This window comes from Dendrobates tinctorius, unplaced genomic scaffold, assembly GCF_039654945.1.
Source record: "Dendrobates tinctorius isolate UK_male_01 unplaced genomic scaffold, ASM3965494v1 ptg000180l, whole genome shotgun sequence".
Lineage (NCBI taxonomy): Eukaryota > Metazoa > Chordata > Amphibia > Anura > Dendrobatidae > Dendrobates > Dendrobates tinctorius.
In genome coordinates this window covers 2,938,971-2,965,129 of record NW_027361847.1, presented here as the reverse complement: position 1 = coordinate 2,965,129, position 26,159 = coordinate 2,938,971, and the positions used below count along the sequence as shown (strand labels likewise).

The 26,159-nt window shown below is 51.4% G+C and overlaps 1 pseudogene; it reads right to left on the bottom strand.

The window, feature by feature from the left end:
* LOC141054909 (uncharacterized) overlaps positions 1-26,159 on the bottom strand; it is a 116,035-nt pseudogene that overhangs the window by 33,220 nt on the left and 56,656 nt on the right.

Sequence of the window (26,159 nt, the reverse complement as noted above, 5' to 3'; positions counted from 1 at the left end):
GAGCCTGTTTAGGGAATGTAAGGAGTGCAGGGACTCTGGCTCAGGGGAGCTTAGGAGGTCTCCATTTCCCCATTCCCTATCGCAGGGCCCACCATTGTTAAAGTTTCCCAGGTTCCCCCTTTATTATTTGATTATTGTATGTATAACGTGTAATACCTAAATTCGCCAGGTGGAGGCGGTGTATCCACCTGCACGTGTTATTATTTAAATTCGCCCCACTGGAGGCGGTGTATCCAGGGTCACGTGTGTTATGGGTCCGCCTTGCGGAAACATCTGCGACCTGACACACGTGATCATGACACCTATTTAATTCTCCAGCTGTGATCGAGGGGTCTAGGGCATCGTAGGAACCCCCCACGGCTACTGCTAGTTGTGTTGATAGGTTCAGGGGTCTGCAATACGATAGCTGCCAACTTCTCTGGTTTTCTGGACTTAGCTAGCATTTCTGTTTTTGCCTCCTACGGTGACTCAATCATAACAGAATCACCCGCTATACCGCAGATCCTAGGGTACTCAATAGCAGGAAAGAATTGTGTTTTAAAAAAAAAAAAAAGGTGTGTATATTCTTTCCTCTATATCTCTGAGGCCGTAGGGGGAATTTTTTTTCTCTCTCAATGGAGATAAAGCAATTGTCTGATCGTGTGGAGCAGCTCGCTGCGGAAGTGCGGGGAATTTCCGCCTACCTTGCTCGTTCGCATGCTGTTGAACCAAAGATCCCTACACCTGATGTATTTTTTGGGGATCGATCTAAATTTTTGAGTTTCAAAAATAATTGCAAATTATTTTTTGCCTTGAAGCCTAACTCGTCAGGGAGCTCCACGCAGCAGGTTAAAATTGTCATCTCTTTGCTGCGTGGCGATCCCCAGGATTGGGCGTTTTCTTTGAAACCAGATAATCCTATTCTGACTAATGTGAACGCATTCTTTCAAGCTTTGGGGTTGTTGTATGACGAACCTAATGCTATTGATCAGGCTGAAAAGACCCTGTTGGCATTGAACCAGGGTCGAGATTCTGCAGAGTTGTACTGTCAAAAGTTCCGAAAGTGGGCGGTCCTTACTACCTGGAATGATAATGCCTTGGCTGCTCTCTTTCGGAAGGATTTGTCAGAAGCCGTAAAAGATACTATGGTGGGATTTCCTGTTCCCTCTGGTCTGGAAGATTCTATGTCATTAGCCATTCAGGTTGATCGGCGTTTACGTGAACGCAGGATTGCATGAGAGGTGTTGCCACCGGTTGAACAGACGTCTGAACCTATGCAATGTGATAGAGTTTTGTCTAAGGCGCAACGTCAGGAGTTCAGAAGGCGTAATAAGCTGTGTTTTTTCTGTGGAGATGCCTCGCATATTATTTCTGTTTCTCCTAAACGAGAGATACGCTTTGCACACACGTTTTCTGTTGGTGGTGTTCAACCTAAGTTTCTTCTGGCAATTACTCTGATCTGCTCCCTGTCCACATTTTCCGCCAAGGCTTTTGTGGATTCAGAAGCAGCACTAAACCTAATGGACTTGGATTTTGCTAAACGTTGTGGATTTCCGATGACACCTCTGCAGACGCCTATCCCTTTGAGGGGGATTGATGCTACTCCTTTGGCTAAAAATAAACCTCAGTTTTGGACCCAGGTGGTCATGCGGGTCGCCCCAGACCATCAAGAAAATTGCAGATTTTTGGTATTGCATGGTCTGCATGATGCCGTTGTTCTGGGGTTTCCCTGGTTGCAAATTCATAATCCAGTTTTGGATTGGAAATCTGTGTCTGTAGTGAGTTGGGGTTGTCGGTGTGCCTTTAGTGAGGCTCCGGTTTTTTCCACCTCTCCTCAGTCGCATGATGTTCCTGACTATTTGGCGGACTTTTATGATGTATTTAGTGAGAATGAGTCTGCGTCTTTGCCTCCTCATAGGAGTTATGACTGTGCAATTGAACTGAGCCCGGGGTGTAAATTTCCCAAGGGTCGGCTCTTCAATTTATCTGTACCCGAGCACGAGGCTATGCGGTCCTATATTAAGGAGGCGTTGGAGAAGGGTCATATTAGACCATCCTCTTCACCTTTAGGTGCCGGTTTTTTTTTTGTGGCCAAAAAGGATGGTTCTTTAAGGCCTTGTATTGATTATCGTGCCCTCAATAAAATTACTATTAAATATCAGTATCCGTTACCCCTGATTTCGGATCTATTCTCTAGAGTTAGAGGTGCTTGCTGGTTTACCAAGCTTGACCTCAGGGGGCGTATAATCTTATCCGCATTAAGCAGGGGGATGAATGGAAGACAGCGTCTAATACTCCGGAGGGACATTTTGAGTACCTGGTGATGCCTTTTGGGCTCACTAATGCCCCTTCTGTCTTCCAGTGCTTCATGAACGATATTTTCCGAGACTTTGTCGATAAATTTTTGATTATCTTTCTGGATGATATTTTGATCTTCTCCAAGGATTGGGATTCTCATGTGGAACATATTCGGACTGCGTTCCGGATCTTGAGGGAGAATTCCCTGTATGTCAAAGGATCGAAATGCCTTTTTGGAGTACAGAGGATTTCATTTTTGGGATTTATTTTGTCTCCGTCAACTACTGAAATGGACCCGGCCAAGGTACAGGCCATTTATGATTGGGTTCAGCCCACTTCTTTGAAAGCCCTCCAGAAGTTTTTGGGTTTTGCTAATTTTTATCGGAAATTTATAGCAAAATTTTCTAGTATTGCCAAGCCATTGACTGATCTGACTAAGAAGGGTGCTGATGTGTTGAATTGGTCTCCGGAGGCTGTTGCTTCCTTTCAGGAGCTGAAGCGAAGATTTACCTCCACCCCGGTTTTGCGGCAACCTGATTTCTCACTCCCGTTCCAGGTAGAGGTGGATGCTTCTGAGATTGGTGCAGGAGCTGTTTTGTCCCAAAAGGATCCTGTAACATCTAAAATGAATCCCTGTGCTTTCTTTTCCCGAAAGTTCTCTCCATCTGAACGTAACTATGATGTGGGGAATCGGGAACTGTTGGCCATGAAATGGGCATTTGAGGAGTGGAGACATTGGTTGGAGGGAGCTAAACATCAAGTTGTGGTCCTCACTGACCACAAGAATTTGATTTACCTAGAGTCGTCTAAACGCTTGAACCCTAGACAGGCTAGGTGGGCCTTGTTTTTTACATGTTTTGATTTTGTGGTCTCTTTTCTTCCTGGAACTAAGAATGTCAAGGCAGACGCCCTCTCTAGGAGTTTCTTTGCTGATTCTCCTGTGGTTACCAAGCCTGCTACCATCTTAGGCGAAGGGGTAGTTCTTTCTGCCATCTCGCCCGATTTGAGACTTGCTCTGCAAGAGTTCCAGGAGGACAAACCTGAGCGTTGTCCCAGTGGAAAGTTGTATGTTCCTGACCAGTGGAAGGAGAGAGTGATGTCTGAAGTTCATTGCTCTGCATTGGCTGGTAATCCAGGTATTTTTGGTACTAGAGATCTGGTGAGTCGCTCTTTTTGGTGGCCCACCTTGTCTCATGATGTCAGGAATTTTGTGCAGTCCTGTGGGACTTGCTCCCGGTCTAAATATTGTTCTCGCTCTAGTGGGTTGTTGATGCCTTTGCTGGTCCCCAGGAGGCCATGGACCCATATTTCAATGGATTTCATCTCTGATATGCCGGTCTCTCAAAGAATGACTGTTATTTGGGTGATTTGTGATAGGTTCTCTAAGATGGTTCATCTTGTACCACTCCCTAAGTTGCCATCTTCCTCTGAGTTGGTGCCACTGTTTTTGCAACAGGTGGTTCGCTTACACGGGATTCCTGAGAACATTGTATCTGACAGAGGAGTTCAGTTTGTGTCTAGATTTTGGAGGACTTTCTGTTCCAAGTTGGGAATTCAGTTGTCCTTCTCCTCTACTTTTCACCCTCAGACCAATGGGCAGACAGAGAGAACAAACCAGACCTTGGAGTCGTATTTGAGATGTTTTATTTCCGCTGATCAGGATGATTGGGTTTCATTTTTGCCCTTGGCCGAATTTGCTTTAAATAATAGAGCTAGTTCTGCCACTTTGATGTCACCTTTTTTTTGTAACTTTGGGTTTCATCCTCGATTTTCTTCAGGGCAGGTGGAGCCTTCTGCCTGCCCAGGTGTTGACACTGTGGTGGAGAGAATGCACCAGATCTGGGACCAAGTGGTGGATAAGTTATCTCTCTCCCAGGAAAAGGCCCAGCGGTTTTCCAATTGACATAGGACCATTGGTCCACAGTTTAAGATTGGTGATATGGTGTGGTTATCATCAAAAAATATTGCTATGAAGGTGGCTTCTCCTAAGTTTAAGCCTAGATTTATTGGACCTTACAAGATTTTGGAGATTATTAATCTGGTCTCTTTTCGTTTGGCTCTTCCTGTCACATTTAAAATCCATAATGTGTTCCATAAGTCCTTGTTGAAGAGGTTTGTTGAACCAGTTGTTCCTGGGGTGGCACCTCCAGACCCTGTATTGGTTGAAGGTAACATGGAATATGAGGTAGAGAAAATACTGGATTCCCGTCTGGCTAGACGGAGACTCCAGTATTTGGTTAAGTGGAAGGGTTATGGTCAGGAGGATAATTCCTGGGTCTCTGCCTCTGATATTCATGCCAAAAGATTGGTGCGTGCCTTTCATCGGGCTCACCCTGATCGCCCTGGTGGCGTGGTTGAGGGTTCGGTGACCCCTCCTCAAGGGGGAGGTACTGTTGTGAGTTCATTTTCCCCTTCGTCACTGAGGTCTGGTGAACTCCCTATTCTGGTAAAGGAAGGTAATGAGCCTGATTATCAGGCACCTGAGCCTGATTATGATGACTGGCTGAGTGGAGTCACGGACTGGATATAGGGCTGCCGACGCCCTTCTGCCCTGCGGGTGATTTCTCTGTGGACTTCTAGGACACCAGTCTGATTCCTGCTCCTCTAAAGCTAAGTTTCCTGCTTTGCCTGTTAGCATTTATGTTTTGTTTTTGTTTTCCTTGCTTTTCTGTATTCTGTCTTTCCCTGCTGGGGTGAGCTGAATCTCCTTTTGCCTGTAGCTCTGTCTTCAGAATATTCCTGAGTACTGACATAGCTTTTTTGAAGCCTAGCGTCTTCAAGGCCTTTTTCACTCTCAGTCTGTTGGCTCTTATTTTCATAGGGTTTTTCACGGATTGCAGACAGCAGCCTTCCTGTCCTTTTCTATCTAGTTAGCTTGGGCCCCGTCTTTGCTCAGTCTATCTTTCTGTCTGTGTTAGTGTTTTCATCTTGCTTCACCGTCATTATATGTTGGGGGCTGCCTTTTGCTTTGGGGTCTGCTCTGGGGCAGTTTAGATTTCCCCTTTCTTTAGGCCTATTTAATTCTCCGGCTGTTATCGAGGGGTCTAGGGCATCGTAGGAACCCCCCACGGCTACTGCTAGTTGTGTTGATAGGTTCAGGGGTCTGCAATCCGATAGCTGCCAACTTGTCTGGTTTTCTGGACTTAGCTAGCATTTCTGTTTTTGCCTCCTACGGTGACTCAATCATAACACACAAGGTTAGAGGAGGCTGGGTTTATATAAAGCTGGCAAATTTGCATCACCTGGCCTTTCCTAACCATGATAGTGAAGAAGTCATAACCCTAACAGGATAATTAAGGTCTGAAACCTTGCTCAAAGTTATCTGAGCACACAAATCTCCAAGGGTGCCCAAACTTTTACATTGGCCCATTTGGCCAATGCAAAAGTTTGGGCACCCTTGGAGAATTGTGTGCTCAGATAACTTTGAGCAAGGTTTCAGACCTTAATTATCCTGTTAGGGTTATGACTTCTTCACTATCATGGTTAGGAAAGGCCAGGTGATGCAAATTTGCCAGCTTTATATATCCTTTTTGTAATTTCTAAAGTGTAAAAAATGACACTATATATTATTTTGCATAATACACAAAGGAAATGTGTCATTTTAACTTTAGGCCTTTTAGAAATCATTTCATCTTCAACGCCACTGTAGATTGTGTCATGTGATGATAAGATGATGGAAGTAGTAGTAGGTGACCACAGAACAGACATGACAGTGTCCCTTCCTCACCCTGCTGATCGGCCCACATTGCGATCGCCTCTTCTGCTCCATGTATAACCTCAACCTTAATATCAATCAGATCTTCACCCTAAAAAGTAAAATGTAAGATGAGCTCAGGTCCCATCACTTCATGGTCAGATGTTGTGGGGGCTTCAGTGTCATCTACCTGATGATCCTCCGGGATGTTGTGATTCTCCTCTGGACAGTCCTGGGGATACAGAGGACAGGGACATCTCTCTGGTGGATTTCTCCTCCTGGATCCATCTGTGGAGACACACAGACTGAATACATGACCTGCCGAGTATCTGTCTATATATGAGACACGTCTCTCGGTAATTCTAGGTTTATGTATCAGGGACTAAATTACATTGTTGTGGTCCTCACCACCGGTACCGATGTCCCAGCACATTGTGGCCCCAAGTATGAAGTGATAATCAGTGAGGCCAAAGCCTAATGCTCTCTGCTCTGCACTCGGAGGATGAGGACCCTGAGGAGAGGGACAGAGAAGACCCTCGTCTGTCAGATGGAGGAGCCGCACTAAGAAACACAACTTCTCCAAGTTTCCCTCCACCAGGGATGGAACCACAGAGGAGCTGGAGAAAGCTCCACATATCTATCCAGAGGTTTCTTCTCTCCTAATTCACGTTATGGAGATTGGGGGAAGGACGGTTACCATTTACCAGGGATTGTTATTTGAGAGCTCATGATGTCACCATGAGGACACGGCCTCCCTCCTGGACAGGATCCTCTGAGATCACTCTAAGGCTAAGTTCACACTGGGCGTTTTTGCTGCACATTTTTTCAGCAGTAAAACCTGATCTCTTGGCAGGAAAGCAGCTGCATAAAAATAGCAGATATTCCTTTGCGTTTTTCGCTGCTTGTTTCATGCAGGGTTTTTGGCGGTTTTGGCATGCGAGATTTGTCTCTTGCGCATGCTGATAAAGTTTCGTATAGAAAAAAAAAGTTCTATTCCAAAGAATGAGGTTTTAACATGAAAAACACAACAAAAATGATACTTGCGCTTCTGGTGCGTTTTGCAGCGTTTTTTCACCACCCATTCAAGTCAATGGGTGAAAAACACTGAAAAATGCTGAAAGAAGTGACCTGCTCTATGTCCAAGAAGCCATGCAAAGCCCAAAATACTGAGGACAAAAACAACAAGCTGTGTACATGAGATTTCTGAAATCTCACAGACATTGCTGGTGCTGTGAAACGAGGCTGAAAATTAGCATAAAAAAGCAGCAAAAACGCCCAGTGTGAACAGAGCCTAAGAGGAGAGAACCTGCCGTCCTCCTATTAAGAGACGAGTTACTGCGTTTTTATTCATTTTTATATAGAGAAAACTCTCAACATTCGCCTCGATATAAACACTAAAATAGGCAGAAAGTGTGCGGAAAGTTCTATGTATCTGAAGAAGGAAAGTGCACGTGTACGGCTAACGGTGACAGCGCTCGGGAGGACGGTGTTGTGGGAGCCCCCGGTACACAGCGGTTAGTGCCTATCACTGTGTAATATAAGAGGACACTAGAGAGCAGGCACCGGGGTCATGGGCGCTGACTGAGGGACACGGGGAGCCAAGGAGAGATTGTCTGGTCAGATTCCACAGAAAAGCCCCTTAATACATATTCTACTGAACAAACAACCCTTTACTGGAGACTTACACTGATTATTACCATCATTGTGCGGCCTGATGTCCCTGCAGGGCCAACACCTGCGTCACCATCCCACTTACATTGTTCTGCTCAGACCCCATGAAGAGGAAGAGCGGAGCCCCTGACATTTTGCGGTCATTGAGCCCTTGAGTCTAGAACACCCCATCCCGAGCATTCTGACGTCTCTTTAACTCCTTCCTGATATCTAGTGTTCATACATGGAGGATGCCAGGTGCGTCTGTGAAGTGAGCTCAGATGGCTGACGTTTAATCACTTCACTGCTGCTGACAGCCTGACGGGTGCCATTTAAAGGGAACCTGTCATATAATAATGCTAATAGCCTGTAGATAAGGTGTTAATCCGCAAGTTAATAGCATTTAGAACCTGCCCGGTGTCAGCACTGAGAGCCCCGCTGCCAGTAGGAAGTTAACCTTATTCCACCTGCAGTGTTCAGCTTCCAGTCATACAGTTTTGGCCGATGCAGCTACAATCACCGCTCAGTGTATAGAGAGCGGCGGTATCTACCATGCCCCCGTCACTGACTGACAGCCGGCTCCAACACGTTCCATCCACATTAGAGTCGGCTGTCAGTCAGTGCCAGAACGCAGATTCAGCCGCTTCTCACTGTATACTGAGATGTCACTGAAGCCGCACTTCTATGGCTGGAAGCCGATCACTGCCAGGGGAATAAAGTTAATTTCCTCCTGGCAGAGGGGCTCTGAGTGCAGGAGCCGGGCAAGATCAAACCATTATTAACCTGAAGGTTGATAATGTTATTTTACATGACAGGTTCCCTTTGTGTGGTTTGGTGCCCTAGTCCCTGCACGGTGATCTGACCTTCTCCTCCACTACGGAGAGTTCTGTGCTTCTACACCTGCAGAGCGAGTGGTGAATAGACGCGGGGCCGGAGAACTGCTGGAAAGCCTCCATGTCAGACTGACGGGTGATCGGCTCCACCACGTTCCATCTTTATGTCAGGACAGCGACTTGTGTCTCGAGGTCTGAGGGACGGTCCGGTGCCGATATTTATCCAGGACTTTGTGCACAGAACGGAGAAAGTGATTTGTCACAAAGAAGAAGAGAGAATGAAGGAGGAGTCCAAGGAAGATGACACAAGTGTCAGCCAAGAGGGAGGAGCCAGACGCCGACCACGACTGATGATGACATTGACCCTGCACTGATTCTCGGGGATGGACGAGCGAAGGCGGATTATGGCGAGAATCATGAGTAAATTAACCCCGACTTTGCTGAGTAACAATCCACAACAGACTTAGGGACCAAAAGAACTCACAGGAGAGAACGGACAGAAGGATGAGACATCTGCAGACAAAATGTGACCGATGCTCTAAGGAAGGAGTGTAACAACCTTGCTGGCGTCACTGCATGGCCTCCCATCCCCCACACACCAACTTACTTTCTGCTTCAAGCCATGCTGTGAAATCTGTCTGTTGCCAGCCCTGAGCTCCATGTGCTATGCCTCTTGTTTTCCTGCTTGCTCTCCATGTTTCCTGACTGTGTGTATAGGGGGGCGGCGCCTGAACTCTCTGGTTCTTATGCAGTCTGGGTGCACCTGGGTAATCTGTCCCTGACCAATCACCTGGAGCCCTTGACTATTTAGTTTCGCCACTCCCACTGTAACATTGCCTGTGCAATGTCTAAACTCAGTTAGCTCCTTGCTGCTGAACTAGCCAGGCCCTGTTCTGTGTATCTCCTTCTCTGTAGGAATACTCTGTCTCGCTTTGTACCTTGTCCGCCTGCCAGGAGGCAGAATATCCTGGCCCTTGAGTCTTGTTCCCTGTACCTTGTCCGTACTCTGTCTGCCTGCCAGGAGGCGGAATATCCTGGTCCTTGTCCCTGTCTCTCTGTCTGAACTCAGTCTTACCTTTGTCTATCAGTCTCCCTTTTTCCTTGTCCGTGGCTCCCTTCCTTGCTGTGTCTTTCCTTGTGTCCTCCCTGTCTGTGCATCTGCACTCTCGCAGCTTTATCTGTGTTCCGCACTCCTGCGGCTCTGCCTGCCCCGCACTCCTGCGGACCTGCCTGCCCCGCACTCCTGCGGACCTGCCTGCCCCGCACTCCTGCGGACCTGCCTGCCCCGCACTCCTGCGGACCTGCCTGCCTGCATCTCCTGTGTGAACAGGTCCAAACCTGTTCTCTCATATACCACACCTTCCTGCCTATATCCATACCTGCATCTCCTGTGTGAACAGGTCCAAACCTGTTCTCTCATATACCACACCTTCCTGCCTATATCCATACCTGCATCTCTTGTGTGAACAGGTCCAAACCTGTTCTCTCATATACCACTCCTGCTTGCCCTGTGTCTCCAAGCCGTGTCCGCTTGCCCAGTGTCTCCAAGCCGTGTCCAGTGTCTCCAAGCCGTGCCCGCTTGCCCAGTGTCTCCAAGCCGTGTCCGCTTGCCCAGTGTCTCCAAGCCGTGTCCAGTGTCTCCAAGCCGTGCCCACTTGCCCAGTGTCTCCAAGCCGTGCCTCCAAGCCGTGCCTGCCTGCCAGTGTACCAAGCTGTGCCTGCTTGCCCAGTGTCTCAGCCTGCTTGTCACTCGCACCTGTCCAGGTGTCCTGTTCCCGAGTGGGATCAGCAGCCACAGCCAGACACCACCCTGGAGTGGCACCCGGCAGCTACCTGCCGCACAAGCCTGACCTCACCATCAGAGGCTCCAGTGAAGACCAAGGTAGCTGTCGCAGTCACGCCCCTTCCAGGGTAGTCTGGTCTGTGGCACAGTGGGGCCACAACCCCCGGCTCGCGTCATTCAGCCTAGGCGCGAGCGTGACAGTTTGCACAGGCCATGGTCCCCGCTGAGTCCCATGTCCTTCCGCTCGCAGAGCGTCATGAACTCTCTCCCTGCCAGTGTGAGCCACCGGAAGAGTTTGTTCCGCCTTGTGTGGTTCCAATTGTGGAGACTTCTGAACCACTCATAGTCTCCAAGGCCATCTATGAGCAGCTCCTGGCCTACGAAGAGCACGACCGAGCAGATCCGCCTAGGTTCTATGGGGACCCCAAAGAGTGCCAAGGGTTCCTGAAAAAGTGCCTGCACTACATCCTGCAGAATGCAGTTTGTTTCCCCACTGACCGGGTCAAGGTGGCATATATCATGTCCTACCTAGCTGGTGATGCCTTGATATGGATCTGTCCCCTTTGGGAAGCAGGGGATCCTGTCGTCTTGAGCCTGGGGGCCTTCCTGGTGGCCTTCCGTAAAGTGTTCGACATGCCTCGTCCAGCTGTTCTTGAAAAGTCTTCCCCTCCAAGCTTCCAGAGACAAGAGGAACCTGTGGATGAATCGTCTCAACCACCTATGACAGTCCAGCCATCACCTGTTCCTCAGTCTGCCGATGCGGCCTCCCGTGCAAGATCCAAGAGGTCTAAAAAGAAGAAGCGGGCCAAGTTGCAGCCGGAATCTGGCCTCTGTCCTGTGAAGCCTGTACTCCAGAACCCTGGGCCAGTAGAAGAGGCTTTCCCTGGCGAGAGTACTCCCTCTTCATTAAACTCTTTAACTGTTTCTCTGCCTTCAGGGAGATTTGGTGTATTTAAGTCGCCAGTCTTACAGAGTCAGTGTGTGGTCTCTGTCATACAGCTCCCGAAGCCGGCGTGGGCGTTGTCTCGAGGTGGCCGAGCCCTATTGGAGAACAGTCTAGTCCTGCAAGGACAACTACAGCTCCAGGTCGGAGCTTTGTATACGAAGAAGTTTGTCTTCCATTTGCTGTCTGGTATGCCCATGGGTCATTCTGAACCAGAGATCCTGATGCCCATTTATGTTTGGAGACCCAGCAAGGCACCACACTTGAAACAACCAAGTGACAAGAGGTGTCTGGTTCCCTTGTGTCGCATTCAGTCAGCAAACTCGTCTTTTTTGCCTGGTTTGCTAGTCGCCAAGTCAAGGTGTCAGGATGCCTCTGAAGAGGGGGAGGCGGTCTCAGTCTCCTCACACGTCCCCAGCGACTATACCAGTGTCCTGCTCCCAAGAGCACCCCTGCCTCTTGATTGTCTTCCCCAGGATAAAGGGCTGAAGATGGATCCTGAGTGTATGCCTTCAGCTCCCCTGTGGCCCAGGGGTGAAGGTCCCAAGACAGAGCTATACCCATTATCTAACCAGGAAGATGTGGCCCAGTTTTTTCAGGGTAACAGGCTGAAGTGGCTCCCTGTATGTATGCCTCCAGCTTCCATTTGGAAGGTGGGTGAAGATGTTGGAGCAGTGACCTACCCATCTCCATTTCTCACCAACCGGGAGGAGGAGGTCCAATTTTTCTGGCACATCGGGCGGAAGTCGGACTCGGTGATGGTGTCTTCTGTTTCTAGCTGGCCGGCTGATGTAGGGGTCAAGTCTGAAGCTTCCAGGTCCCTGCCTTCTGCCAATCAGGAGGAAGAAGTCTTTGTACCCTCTGTGTTGGAAACTGACTCCCTTGGGCACCAAGAAACCGGGCAATCTGGGAATCCTGATGGCACACATACTCCACCCTACCTAAAGGATGTCGTGTCAACCTGGACTGTGTGTGGTCCCATACTCCTTCTTCAGGCCATTCTGGCAGGCTTAAGAGGGGCCTTAAAGGGGGGGGTTACTGTAACAACCTTGCTGGCGTCACTGCATGGCCTCCCATCCCCCGCACACCAACTTACTTTCTGCTTCAAGCCATGCTGTGAAATCTGTCTGTTGCCAGCCCTGAGCTCCATATGCTATGCCTCTTGTTTTCCTGCTTGCTCTCCATGTTTCCTGACTGTGTGTATAGGGGGGCGGCGCCTGAACTCTCTGGTTCTTATGCAGTCTGGGTGCACCTGGGTAATCTGTCCCTGACCAATCACCTGGAGCCCTTGACTATTTAGTTTCGCCACTCCCACTGTAACATTGCCTGTGCAATGTCTAAACTCAGTTAGCTCCTTGCTGCTGAACTAGCCAGGCCCTGTTCTGTGTATCTCCTTCTCTGTAGGAATACTCTGTCTCGCTTTGTACCTTGTCCGCCTGCCAGGAGGCAGAATATCCTGGCCCTTGAGTCTTGTTCCCTGTACCTTGTCCGTACTCTGTCTGCCTGCCAGGAGGCGGAATATCCTGGTCCTTGTGTCTTTGTCCCTGTCTCTCTGTCTGAACTCAGTCTTACCTTTGTCTATCAGTCTCCCTTTCTCCTTGTCCGTGGCTCCCTTCCTTGCTGTGTCTTTCCTTGTGTCCTCCCTGTCCGTGCATCTGCACTCTCGCAGCTTTATCTCTGTTCCGCACTCCTGCGGCTCTGCCTGCCCCGCACTCCTGCGGCTCTGCCTGCCCCGCACTCCTGCGGCTCTGCCTGCCCCGCACTCCTGCGGACCTGCCTGCCCCGCACTCCTGCGGACCTGCCTGCCCCGCACTCCTGCGGACCTGCCTGCCCCGCACTCCTGCGGACCTGCCTGCCCCGCACTCCTGCGGACCTGCCTGCCCCGCACTCCTGCGGACCTGCCTGCCCCGCACTCCTGCGGACCTGCCTGCCCCGCACTCCTGCGGACCTGCCTGCCCCGCACTCCTGCGGACCTGCCTGCTCCGCACTCCTGCGGACCTGCCTGCCCCGCACTCCTGCGGACCTGCCTGCTCCGCACTCCTGCGGACCTGCCTGCTCCGCACTCCTGCGGATCTGCCTACCTGCTTCTCCTGTGTGAACAGTTCCAAACCTGTTCTCTCATATACCACTCCTTCCTGCCTATATCCATACCTGCATCTCCTGTGTGAACAGGTCCAAACCTGTTCTCTCATATACCACACCTTCCTGCCTATATCCATTCCTGCATCTCCTGTGTGAACAGGTCCAAACCTGTTCTCTCATATACCACACCTTCCTGCCTATATCCATACCTGCATCTCCTGTGTGAACAGGTCCAAACCTGTTCTCTCATATACCACTCCTGCTTGCCCTGTGTCTCCAAGCCGTGTCCGCTTGCCCAGTGTCTCCAAGCCGTGTCCAGTGTCTCCAAGCCGTGCCCGCTTGCCCAGTGTCTCCAAGCCGTGTCCGCTTGCCCAGTGTCTCCAAGCCGTGTCCAGTGTCTCCAAGCCGTGCCCACTTGCCCAGTGTCTCCAAGCCGTGCCTCCAAGCCGTGCCTGCCTGCCAGTGTACCAAGCCGTGCCTGCTTGCCCAGTGTCTCAGCCTGCTTGTCACTCGCACCTGTCCAGGTGTCCTGTTCCCGAGTGGGATCAGCAGCCACAGCCAGACACCACCCTGGAGTGGCACCCGGCAGCTACCTGCCGCACAAGCCTGACCTCACCATCAGAGGCTCCAGTGAAGACCAAGGTAGTTGTCGCAGTCACGCCCCTTCCAGGGTAGTCTGGTCTGTGGCACAGTGGGGCCACAACCCCCGGCTCGCGCCATTCAGTCTAGGCGCGAGCGTGACAAGGAGAAAGATTCTGAAAGAAGCCACCGAGAATGAAGACTCAAGACTGATGAAGACGAGACGAAAAGGATCAGGAAAATTGTAGAGAAATCAAGAGTGCCATGATCCTGGCCGGGTTTAGTTTGCTGTCTCACTTTCCCGGTCTGATCATGTCAAGGGTTAACTTTTCTCTGCCTTGTTCCGGCTTCAGGCCGGATATTTCTCTTCACTGCATCTTGCAGGTGGTGTCAGTTATAGTTTCTGCTTGCCCTGATTAGCCCTGCTGCTTTTGCTGACTGTACCCGTGTCTGTTTATTCCCCTCTCACCGTCCAGACCCTGTGTTCCGTTTCTCGTGTTTTGACTCCCTGGTATTTGACTTGGATCCTAACCTGCTTTTTGTCTCTTGTATTTGTCATACTGTATCTGCTCCTGACCAGTACTGACCCTTTTGGCTTGTTTCTCACTCTGTCTTTGGTTATTCCTTTGGTACTGCGCTACAGACTAATATCGACCAGGCTTGTTTGACTACTCTGCTGTCACCTGCTGGTGGCCTTGCTGCTGCGCTGCAGGTCTGCTCTTGCTTTGTGCAGTCCTCCCTCCTCTCTATTGCCATCTAGTGGAGCTTGCATCAACTTGCATTGCAGCAGTGTGACACAGAGCAAGTCTGGAGAAAAAATCATCTATTATAGGACGACGCTTGAGAGACACAATATAAACTTGGCACAAAAATGTGGATTTTAAATGCAAAAGGTATAGAATGCAGTACATACAGTCAGACGTTTCGGTCTTATGACCTTCATCAATGTACCCTGTACTGTACTGAAAGCTTTTAGTGTGTGAGCAAAAAAAGGGATCCAATATTAGTTCAAATATCACCTTTTGCACTTAAAATCCACGAGTGTGTGCCAAGTTTATATTATATTTACCACGGATTGGGCCCCTACTTGTGCACCACCTATACCGGAGTTGTGACAACGGTGTCTCATCATTAAGACGCTTTAGAGACGTCATAACATCCACAGAAGCCAAAAAGGAGCCTCGCTGCTCACCTCGTGGTGTAAGAGGCCGGCGCTCCTCCATCATCACGGCCTGGTACCGATCCTGGTGTCCTTCTAGATACTCCCACTCCTCCATGGAGAGATAGACAGCGACATCCTGACACCTTATAGGAACCTGACAACAACGACACCGTCACCACCCAGAACCCTCCAGTATAATGTCCCAGCAGTCACCTCTCCACTCATCACCCAGAATCCTCCAGTGCCGTCCTGTATAATGTCCCAGCAGTCACCTCTCTGGTCATCACCCAGAATCCTCCAGTGCCGTCCTGTATAATGTCCCAGCAGTCACCTCTCCGCTCATCACCCAGAATCCTCCAGTGTAATGTCCCAGCAGTCACCTCTCCGCTCATCACCCAGAATCCTCCAGTGGCGTCCTGTATAATGTCCCAGCAGTCACCTCTCCACTCATCACCCAGAATCCTCCAGTGCCGTCCTGTATAATGTCCCAGCAGTCACCTCTCCGCTCATCACCCAGAATCCTCCAGTGCCCTCCTGTATAATGTCCCAGCAGTCACCTCTCCGCTCATCACCCAGAATCCTCCAGTGCCCTCCTGTATAATGTCCCAGCAGTCACCTCTCCTCTCATCACCCAGAATCCTCCAGTGCTGTATAATGTCCCAGCAGTCACCTCTCCGCTCATCACCCAGAATCCTCCAGTGCCCTCCTGTATAATGTCCCAGCAGTCACCTCTCCGCTCATCACCCAGAATCCTCCAGTGCCGTCCTGTATAATGTCCCAGCAGTCACCTCTCCGCTCATCACCCAGAATCCTCTAGTGCCATCCTGTATAATGTCCCAGCTGTCACCTCTCCGCTCATCACCCAGAATCCTCCAGTGCCCTCCTGTAATATGTCCCAGCAGTCACCTCTCCGCTCATCACCCAGAATCCTCCAGTGCCGTCCTGTAAAATGTCCCAGAAGTCACCTCTCCGCTCATCACCCAGAATCCTCCAGTGCCCTCCTGTAATATGTCCCAGCAGTCACCTCTCCGCTCATCACCCAGAATCCTCCAGTGCCGTCCTGTATAATGTCCCAGCAGTCACCTCTCCGCTCATCACCCAGAATCCTCCAGTGCCGTCCTGTATAATCTCCCAGCAGTAACCTCTCCGCTCATCAAACAGAATCCTCCAGTGCCGTCCTGTATAATGTCCCAGCAGTCACCTCTCCGCTCATCATCCAGAATCCTCCAGTGCCGTCTTGTATAATGTCCCAGTAGTCACCTCTCCGCTCATCACCAAGAATCCTCCAGTGCCGTCCTGTATAATCTCCCAGCAGTCACCTCTCCGCTCATCAAACAGAATCCTCCAGTGCCGTCCTGTATAATGTCCCAGTAGTCACCTCTCCGCCCATCACCCAGAATCCTCCAGTGCCGTCCTGTATAATGTCCCAGCAGTCACCTCTCCGCTCATCACCCAGAATCCTCCAGTGCCGTCCTGTATAATCTCCCAGCAGTAACCTCTCCGCTCATCACCCAGAATCCTCCAGTGCTGTCCTGTATAATGTCCCAGCAGTCACCTCTCCGCTCATCACCCAGAATCCTCCAGTGCTGTCCTGTATAATCTCCCAGCAGTAACCTCTCCGCTCATCAAACAGAATCCTCCAGTGCCGTCCTGTATAATGTCCCAGCAGTCACCTCTCCGCTGATCACCTAGAATCCTCCAGTGCCGTCCTGTATAATGTCCCAGCAGTCACCTCTCCGCTCATCACTCAGAATCCTCCAGTGCCGTCCTGTATAATGTCCCAGCAGTCACCTCTCCGCTCATCACCCAGAATCCCCCAGTGCTCTCCTGTATAATGTCCCAGCAGTCACCTCTCCGCTCATCACCCAGAATCCTCCAGTGCTGTCCTGTATAATGTCCCAGCAGTCACCTCTCCGCTCATCACCCAGAATCCTCCAGTGCCGTCCTGTATAATGTCCCAGCAGTCACCTCTCCGCTCATCACCCAGAATCCCCCAGTGCCGTCTTGTATAATGTCCCAGCAGTTACCTCTCCGCTCATCACCCAGAATCCTCCAGTGCTGTCCTGTATAATGTCCCAGCAGTCACCTCTCCGCTCATCACCCAGAATCCTCCAGTGCCGTCCTGTATAATGTCCCAGCAGTCACCTCTCCGCTCATCACCCAGAATCCTCCAGTGCTGTCCTGTATAATGTCCCAGCAGTCACCTCTCCGCTCATCACCCAGAATCCCCCAGTGCCGTCCTGTATAATGTCCCAGCAGTCACCTCTCCGCTCATCACCCAGAATCCTCCAGTGCGGTCCTGTATAATGTCCCAGCAGTCACCTCTCCGCTCATCACCCAGAATCCTCCAGTCCTGTATAATGTCCCAGCAGTCACCTCTCCGCTCAGCAGCTCGATCATCTTGTTGCTGAGCTCCAGGATCTTCTTGTTCCTCTCATGTATCGGGGAGTGCGGGGGAGGCTCTGTGATGGGGCCCGAGCTCCGCCCTCCTGACTCCTGGAGATGGATGATGGGAGTCACACAGTCCCCCGGTGTCTTCCTCACTATTGTGTAATCCTGTGTATGGAGAGAGACACTTAGGGAGAAGAATTCCTTCTCGACTCCAGATCTGACAATCAGTAGAAATCCCGGGATCAATAACCGTCTCCAGTAATCTGGGGCCATAACCGGGAATATTATTACACTCCGGACAGACATCCCGGCCCCTCTACAGCTCTTATAGGGAATCCCCATGACAACTCCTCCGGGCAGAGACCTCCACAGAATCCCTGCTCTTACAGTAAAGAATCCTTCTCTCCTATTCTGGATTTCCTCTTCCCGGTGTCGGACTCGTCACATCACACAATAAAGCTGATAGAAATGTAGAGGAGTTACCTCTCCGCTCAGCAGGGAGATGATCTCCAGGGCGCAGTGGAATAATCTCCTGGTGGTCTCATCCCTGTCCTCGTCCATCCTCGGGGGTCATTCAGGAGGAGGAGGGATGAGCACTGGATCAGCTGGAGGGATCTCGTCCTGCCGGCGGCTTCATGATGAAGGAGAAGATGGAAATCACAGGGGGCGAGAGAACGACAATCACTAAATTCTGCCCAAATATCAACATTTATCAGGAAGAATCTGGAGGAAAGGCCACAAAACTCCACCGCGGCCTCCTCCGCCGATCTGACCGCTCATCATGAGCCTCGTAGGAGGACGGTCACCGTGGTAACTACACCGCCAGCGGGGGACGGTCACCGTGGTAACTACACCGCCAGCGGGGGACGGTCACCGTGGTAACTACACCTCCAGCGGGGGACGGTCACCGCGGTAACTGCACCGCCAGCGGGGGACGGTCACCGTGGTAACTACACCGCCAGCGGGGGACGGTCACCGTGGTAACTACACCTCCAGCGGGGGACGGTCACCGTGGTAACTCCACCGCCAGCGGGGGCCGTGAGGTGAGGAGGAGACGCTGCACATCCCCCATACAATGCTGCCCGTCCCCAACACTGAGGAGCCGCAGTCACATGGAGCAGGAGCCTCCACAGGAACAGCTCTGATCTCCCCCCACACTCTCCTCTCACAGATTCACCACAAACCCTCCTGTCATCTCACCGGAATGGCGGGAACCGGAAATCTGCTGCTGGCTGACCCCAGAGAACACGAGCTGCGCACACCCGGGACGGAGCGGCTGCACTGAGCGCGGGAGGACCTGTGGTGACGTCACTGTCATGTGATTAGGGGGCGGGGCTCAGGAGAGAAGAGGTGAAGGACCTGTGGTGACTTCACTGTCATGTGATCAGGGGGCGGGGCTCAGGAGAGGTGAAGGACCTGTGGTGACGTCGCCGTCATGTGATCAGGGGGCGGGGCTCAGGAGAGATGTGAAGGACCTGTGGTGACATCACTGTCTTGTGATCAGGGGGCGGGGCTCAGGAGAGACATGGTGAAGGACCTGTGGTGACGTCGCCGTCATGTGATCAGGGGGCGGGGCTCAGAAGAGAAGAGGTGAAGGACCTGTGGTGACGTCCCGCATATAATCAGGGGGCGTGGCTCAGGAGACAAGTGGTGACTATTCAGTCATGTGACAGTGATGACGTCACCTTTGCGCCTCCCCCTCCTCGCAGTGCAGCAGACACTTCTTCCTTGTTCTGTCTCTTGTGAGATTCCGGCGGCTCCGGTGTAGACGGCTCGGCGGTGACGGGAGGAGAATGGAGGAGATTCCGGCGGCTCCGGTGTAGACGGCTCGGCGGTGACGGGAGGAGAATGGAGGAGATTCCGGCGGCTCCGGTGTAGACGGCTCGGCGGTGACGGGAGGGGATTGGAGGAGATTCCGGCAGCTCCGGTGTAGACGGCTCGGCGGTGACGGGAGGAGAATGGAGGAGATTCCGGCGGCTCCGGTGTAGACGGCTCGGCGGTGACGGGAGGAGAATGGAGGAGATTCCGGCGGCTCCGGTGTAGACGGCTCGGCGGTGACGGGAGGAGAATGGAGGAGATTCCGGGGGCTCCGGTGTAGACGGCTCGGCGGTGACGGGTGGAGAATGGAGGAGATTCCGGCGGCTCCGGTGTAGACGGCTCGGCGGTGACGGGAGGAGAATGGAGGAGATTCCGGGGGCTCCGGTGTAGACGGCTCGGCGGTGACGGGAGGAGAATGGAGGAGATTCCGGCGGCTCCGGTGTAGACGGCTCGGCGGTGACGGGAGGAGAATGGAGGAGATTCCGGCGGCTCCGGTGTAGACGGCTCGGCGGTGACGGGAGGAGAATGGAGGAGATTCCGGCAGCTCCGGTGTAGACGGCTCGGCGGTGACGGGAGTAGAATGGAGGAGATTCCGGCGGCTCCGGTGTAGACGGCTCGGTGGTGACGGGAGTAGAATGGAGGAGATTCCGGCGGCTCCGGTGTAGACGGCTCGGCGGTGACGGGAGGAGAATGGAGGAGATTCCGGGGGCTCCGGTGTAGACGGCTCGGTGGTGACGGGAGTAGAATGGAGGAGATTCCGGCGGCTCCGGTGTAGACGGCTCGGCGGTGACGGGAGGAGAATGGAGGAGATTCCGGCGGCTCCGGTGTAGACGGCTCGGCGGTGACGGGAGGGGATTGGAGGAGATTCCGGCAGCTCCGGTGTAGACGGCTCGGCGGTGACGGGAGAATGGAGATTCCTGCAGCTCCGGTGTAGACGGCTCAGCGGTGATGGGAGAAGAATAAAGGAGATTCCGGCAGCTCTCGTGTAGATGGCACCGCAGTGATGGGAGAATGGAGGAGATTCCGGCGGCTCCGGTGTAGACGGCTCGGCGGTGACGGGAGGAGAATGGAGGAGATTCCGGCGGCTCCGGTGTAGACGGCTCGGCGGTGACGGGAGGAGAATGGAGGAGATTCCAGCGGCTCCGGTGTAGACGGCTCGGCGGTGACGGGAGGAGAATGGAGGAGATTCCAGCGGCTCCGGTGTAGACGGCTCGGCGGTGACGGGAGGAGAATGGAGGAGATTCCGGCGGCTCCGGTGTAGACGGCTCGGCGGTGACGGGAGGAGAATGGAGGAGATTCCAGCGGCTCCGGTGTAGACGGCTCGGCGGTGACGGGAGGAGAATGGAGGAGATTCCAGCGGCTCCGGTGTAGACGGCTCGGCGGTGACGGGAGGAGAATGGAGGAGATTCCGGCGGCTCCGGTGTAGACGGCTCGGCGGTGACGGGAGGGGATTGGAGGAGATTCCGGCAGCTCCGGTGTAGACGGCTCGGCGGTGACGGGAGAATGGAGATTCCTGCAGCTCCGGTGTAGACGGCTCAGCGGTGATGGGAGAAGAATAAAGGAGATTCCGGCAGCTCTCGTGTAGATGGCACCGCAGTGATGGGAGAATGGAGGAGATTCCGGCGGCTCCGGTGTAGACGGCTCAGCGGTGACGGGAGGAGAATGGAGGAGATTCCGGCGGCTCCGGTGTAGACGGCTCGGCGGTGACGGGAGGAGAATGGAGGAGATTCCAGCGGCTCCGGTGTAGACGGCTCGGCGGTGACGGGAGGAGAATGGAGGAGATTCCGGCGGCTCCGGTGTAGACGGCTCGGCGGTGACGGGAGGGGATTGGAGGAGATTCCGGCAGCTCCGGTGTAGACGGCTCGGCGGTGACGGGAGAATGGAGATTCCTGCAGCTCCGGTGTAGACGGCTCAGCGGTGATGGGAGAAGAATAAAGGAGATTCCGGCAGCTCTCGTGTAGATGGCACCGCAGTGATGGGAGAATGGAGGAGATTCCGGCGGCTCCGGTGTAGACGGCTCGGCGGTGACGGGAGGAGAATGGAGGAGATTCCGGCGGCTCCGGTGTAGACGGCTCGGCGGTGACGGGAGGAGAATGGAGGAGATTCCGGCGGCTCCGGTGTAGACGGCTCGGCGGTGACGGGAGGAGAATGGAGGAGATTCCAGCGGCTCCGGTGTAGACGGCTCGGCGGTGACGGGAGGAGAATGGAGGAGATTCCAGCGGCTCCGGTGTAGACGGCTCGGCGGTGACGGGAGGAGAATGGAGGAGATTCCGGCGGCTCCGGTGTAGACGGCTCGGCGGTGACGGGAGGGGATTGGAGGAGATTCCGGCAGCTCCGGTGTAGACGGCTCGGCGGTGACGGGAGAATGGAGATTCCTGCAGCTCCGGTGTAGACGGCTCAGCGGTGATGGGAGAAGAATAAAGGAGATTCCGGCAGCTCTCGTGTAGATGGCACCGCAGTGATGGGAGAATGGAGGAGATTCCGGCGGCTCCGGTGTAGACGGCTCGGCGGTGACGGGAGGAGAATGGAGGAGATTCCGGCAGCTCCGGTGTAGACGGATCAGCTGTGATGGGTGGAGAATGGAGGAGATTCCGGCAGCTCCGGTGTAGACGGATCAGCTGTGATGGGAGGAGAATGGAGGAGATTCCGGCAGCTCCGGTGTAGACGGATCAGCTGTGATGGGAGGAGAATGGAGGAGATTCCGGCCATTAATTATCCTTATTCTGGATTCTTCTGTGTGGTTCTTATATGTGCGGTGATGGTGCTGACTTCCTTGTGTTCAGACATCTTTTTTCTATTTCTCTAAATTAAATTGTCCAGTATGGTACACATTTTTACAGGATAGATATAAATGATTATGAACCAGATTAATTTCTAACGATTTACTGGGGGGGGGGGGCGCCATTTTGCAGTTCACCCCAGGCATCAGAGGGGCTAGGTTCACCCCTGTGTATAGGCCAAAGAAATTGCTTCCCTGATCCACCTAGCTGATGTGCTCTTGGAGACTCTAAGCCCTTCCTAACTCCCTGAAAGGAGACAAATAAGGAATTTTCTTTCTTCCAAGGGTCAGTTATTTAAGTATAACTAAGTAGGTACCTCCTAACATCTAGCAAATGCAGCTTCTTCTCCTTTTGATTTTTGGGGTAGCCACAGAAGGAAGAACTATCTCCTGCAGTCTGTGGAACTTAGAGGCTACCTTTGGTAAATACGAGGGATCCGGCTTTAAATTAACACTATCCTAAAATGGGTATATGGTAGCTGTCTAGATAGGGCCTGGATGCCCTATCCCTACGGGCTAATGTCAGTGCAACCAAAAGGGCTGTTTTGAGAGAGAATTTTTATTGGGGCTACCTCAATGGGTTCGAATGAAGATTCCGTCAATGCCGTTAGCATCAAATTCAAATCCCAAGGCATTAGCTTCTGCCTAAGGATGGGCCTAGACCTAGCAGATACTCTGATAAACCTAGGTATCCAATAATTGCCTGCTAGATCACAATTATACAGGGCCCCTAGCGTTGACATCTGAACTTTGAGGGTGTTCGTGGCTAGACCCATCTCTAGACCCTTTTGCAGGAACTCCAATACCTAGCTTATCTGAACCTTTCCTCCAACCTCCGCTACTGATAGAAACTTGTTCCAGGTTCTGGAGTATTTTTTTTTTGTAGTGGATGCATTCCTACTTTTAAGTAAAGTGTTAATCAGGCTATGAGAAAACCCTTCCCCTCTTAACAGCACCCTCTCAAATTCCATGCCGCCAGATGTAAGTTGGACACTTGTGGATGAAAAATCGGTCCCTGGGAGAGGTCTGAGAGTTACGGGAGAACCCATGGCCTCTTCCTCAATACTAATGGAATCAGGGCTATCAGAGGAAAGGCATATGCAAGATTGAGATCCCAAGGAATCGAGAGCATCTGCCGCATGTGGACCTTCTCTGGGGTTTAGAGAACTGAACCAATGCACTCTCCTGTTCTCTCTGTTGGCAAAGAGATCTATGTCCGGACACCCCCACATCTGCACAATTTGGTTGAAGACAGTCTGCTTCAACACCCATTCTCCCTGCCTGAGCTCCTTGCGGCTTAGGACATCGGCCTTGATGTTCTCCTTTGCTCTTATGTGCAGGGAGGTTAATGACAGCAGATGAGTTTCAGCCAGCTGATTGTCAGCACTCTGACGTGTTGACCCTGGAAGGACAGAAGGAGCCCTCTTATTTCTAGCTCTACAGCCAACAACTCTTTTAGGTAAGATAAACCAGCCTGCTCAGTACATGTCCAATCCTTTGGACCCACACCTCCCTCAAATGAGCCCCTTATCTGTAGTGACAATCCGGGAGATATGGTTTACCCAGGGAACCCCTTTGGACAAGTCTAACCACCAATGCAGGGACTGTATTGTAGAGGGGGACAGAGAGAATTTCATTTCTAGGCACCCTCCAAGCTGATGGTCATTATGTAATACATCCCGCTGTAAGGCCCTAGTATGGAATAGGGCCCAGCGAGCAGCTGGAATACAAGAAGTGAGTGAGCGTAGAAGGGACATAGATGGATTGTTCACTGCCTTTAGAACCTGACGCCGAATACCATCTACTTTAGACCCCAGTAATGGACATTCCTGAATCTCAGTCCAGCACAAGACCCAGGAGTTCCTGCACCTTTAGGGGCTGTAAACGTGACTTCTTGATATTTACAAGCCACCCCTTTCAATTGAGTAGTGCAGTGCCAGACCGAACTGCCTACAATTAAAAAGTCATCTAGATAGGGGACCACCAAGACATCCTGCTCATGGAGATGTGCCATGACAGCTGTGATCACTTCGGTAAAGACCGTGAAACAATGGCGAGACCAAACGGGAGAGCTCTAAACTGTAAAAGTTTTACCGCATCCCCCCAGTGAAACTGCCACCCTAAGGAACTGTTGGTGATCTGTATGTATATGTATGTGGTAGTATGCGTCTTTTTTTTTTTAATTAGAAATTTTTATTAACTAAATTCAAACATAGAACAAAGTCCAGACATTACAATGTCCAAAAGGTCACATATTTTCAATTACAGCGCATCCCTTCCCCCTTATAGAAACATCAGTAACATATACTCAGAAGTACATCCTTTCGGGATCGTCTCTCCACCCATGGTGTCCACAATGAATTGAACATTTTTTTCCCCTTTTGGCATAAATACCTTTTTCCATATTTACAATAAAGTCTGATTGTCTAATAAATTCTTGTATCGTCGGCGGTTCTTCGTTTATCCAGTGCCTGTCTCTTATACATTGCACGTAACTTAACAACCTAGCAATTGCCAATTTGAACCGATTTTGAATATGAATCTCCTCCACGTAACCCAAAATACAAACCACAGGATCCCTCTCAATTCTAGTCGTACACTCCCTCTATAGTGTTAATAACCGCTGTCCAGCATGGGTCCAGTATGGAGCACTGCCACATGTGTAAGATCCCAACCCCATCAGCCTGACAACGAGCGCATCATAAATCTGTCCTGCCCTAAATAGTCTTTCAGGTGTCCTATACACTCTATGGAGCACATGTATTTATGAGAGTCTACCTGGCTCACTCAGTGACAATTGGGGTATATATTCCATAATCTCCCACTTATCCTCTTCTATCGGCCCCACTACTCTTTAGCCGGGTAATTAGTTAAAAAGGTGTGCATTAAGTCCTTATAAATACCTGACGTAACTCCTTTTGTTCCCCCATCACTGCACACATAGTCCACCAATACGTCTCTTTGGAACCTCATAGAAACCGTCTTATTCTGTGCTATGTAAGCGGGACAGAGCTGTCTATACTGGAACCCACAGATCTCAGCTAACTCATTCCTCCTGTAGTTTCTCAAAAGTCACTAGTCCTTGCGAGTCCTCTAGTTGGACCATGTATTAAATTACTTTCCTCATCCAGTTTTTTAATTCCCCCATTTTGTCAAACTCTGGCAGTTTTTCATTTTGCCATATAGGGGAATAATTCCTCAGGGCCTCCACTCCCATAATCCTTTTAATCTCCTCCCACACCTTGTGTACTAGGGTCAGAGTGGGGCATGACAGTCCTGGTTTCCTAAAACTACCTGCCTCCAGTCCTTGAACCAATGAGTCTCTCCCCAGCACCTGAGTCAATATCCGTCACATCGAACCCGTGCCTTCTGTATCTCTCCATCCCCTCAGCTGTTGGCCCTGAGCTGCTAGATAATAAATCCACGGGCTAGGGAGTGCCAGCTCCCCCCCTCATCTTTGGACCTCTGTAATATTTCCATTCTAATCCTCGGTTGTTTTATCCCCCACACAAGATCCATAAATATAGAAATGATTGTATGAAATCACCGCTTAGGTAAACATATGGGGGCATTGTGCAGCATGTACAACATCTGGGGCATCAGCACCATTTTAATCAGATTTGTCCTTCCTACCACTGATAGATATAATCTATACCATGCTCCCACTTTGCTTCTGAACTTACCCAATAGCGGGATCAGATTTAAGTCTGTATAACTCGAAAGCGGGAGCGATATCTGAATACCCAGGTGCTTGAACTGCCGCACAATCGCCAGCCTACTACCATTCTCCTCTATCCTAAGATCTTCACCACTACCGTCCACAGCTAGAATATTGGATTTCTTCCAATTGATTTCCAGGCCCAACATAGCCCCAAATCCCCCAATAATGCTCATCACACCCCGCAAGGATTCATCAGGGTCTTCCAGGAAAAGCAGCACATAATCTGCATATAAAGCTATTTTTTTCTCTATAGGTCCATATTTAAACCCCCTGACCGAGGCTGCCTTTCTAATTGTCAGTGCCAGGGGATCCACCGCCAACGCCAAAAGCAGTGTAGATAGTGGACACTCCTGTCTGGTCCCATGAAGAGTGAATTGTCTGGATGTCTGCCCATTAATCCTGACCCTAGCAGTTGGGGATGTGTACAACAGCCGTATCCATGATATG